This window comes from Chaetura pelagica, unplaced genomic scaffold (genome assembly GCF_000747805.2).
Source record: "Chaetura pelagica isolate M959 unplaced genomic scaffold, ChaPel_1.0 scaffold425, whole genome shotgun sequence".
Taxonomy (NCBI): Eukaryota; Metazoa; Chordata; class Aves; order Apodiformes; family Apodidae; genus Chaetura; species Chaetura pelagica.
The window spans coordinates 361,107-362,628 of NW_009953205.1; positions in this window are offsets into that span (position 1 = coordinate 361,107).

Below are 1,522 nucleotides of genomic sequence, written 5' to 3' on the forward strand. Positions count from 1 at the left end.
GCCCCGGAGGTAGCTGGGTCTGCCCCTGCGCACCGGATGGACACGGCGGGGGGGAGCGAGGGGCCCGGCCGCTGCGGACACGCGTGGGGAACCTGCGCTTTGTTCTCAGGGCAGATAATACCTGTACCCTCCAGCTGGAGAGGAGGAGCGGAAAAGTCGCCTCGCAAGAACCTTTCGAAAGTGCCTAATACTCTTTATGACAAGCCTTAATCCTTCAAATCTGCCTTGAAATAATGTTTATCTTTTCGCAGCTTAATTTCCCCTACTCTAAGCTGCGGGTCACTGCAACAGACCGCGGCTTCTGCTCCGCCGGAGCGCGGAAAAGCCCCGTGGGCAGGTGGCTGCAGCCCGGCTCCTGGTGGGACCTGCCCCCCCCCCGGCAGCTCCGTTACCTGCTGGCCCTCGAGTACCCTCAGCCCTCCCAGCCCTTTCCCGCCCTGACCCCTACAAAGCCTGACAAAGTTTTGCCTTCTTTGACAGGTACCCCGCAGCCTCGAGCTGCTCCGCCCCAAAGCCGAGGGCAGCTCCTGCCGTCTCCCCCCACCTTGACCTGCACCTTCTCCTTTCTCCTACAAGCTGCTTCCCTGGTCGAAAATCCAGAAGACTCTCATCTATGTAGCCCCACTTGTCTTGGTAGGCTTTGGTAAACATATAGAAGTCTACTCGATATTCAAAATTTATTTCCCTGATTTATTAAGGCAGAATTCATTGGATTCTATTGACCACAAATGACTTAATGTATATGTTGACCCTGGTGAACTTGGAAATAGCATGTATCAGGTTGATCTATAGATGACCTCTTAATTACCACAGTTACTAATTTAAATTATTGCCAGTGCTTCTAGAGACAGGAACAAAGAAACATTCTTTCCTCATCCCTGCTTGGTTTATTAGTCCGAACACGAAGTGTTTGATGACACTTTTAATTAAACAGAAATAAAGCAGAGATACGGTTTCCCTTTCTCGTCTGCCCTGTAAAGTGCAGCACTGCTCTTTTCACTGACCGATGGTGATGACCCACTAACAACGTCCTACTTTGCCGCCTGCTCCCCACCCGCTGCCCGAGGGTGCCCCGGGGGTGCCCCGGGGGTGCCCCGGGGCCGGCGGCGGGTGCCCGGAGCAGGCCGGGGGTCGCTCCGCGCTGGCTGCATCGGCTCCTGGCTGAAGAGCTGCCGGGGTCACAAGACGGCTTCTTGGCGTTAAGCTCATCTGTGTTAATTAGAGACTCTGAAAAATACTTTCAGCGGTGTTCTGTGTACAGCGACGGGAAATAAACAGCCTGCGCCGTCCCCCCGCCAGCGCTGGAGGACGCGGAGCAACCGCGCGTAAAATGCACCTTGGCGGGGCGGGGCGCGGGGTGGAGGAAGCAGGTTTGGGAGGAAAACCAAACCACGACGTAGGGGCCAAAAAAAAAGAGAAAATACTAGGGGTTTTTTTGAGAAAACCGTTGATGAGTGTTGAACAAACGTCAGGAGGGCGGCGAGGGGAAGCCGGTGGTGCGGGCGCGGCCACTCCCGCCCGG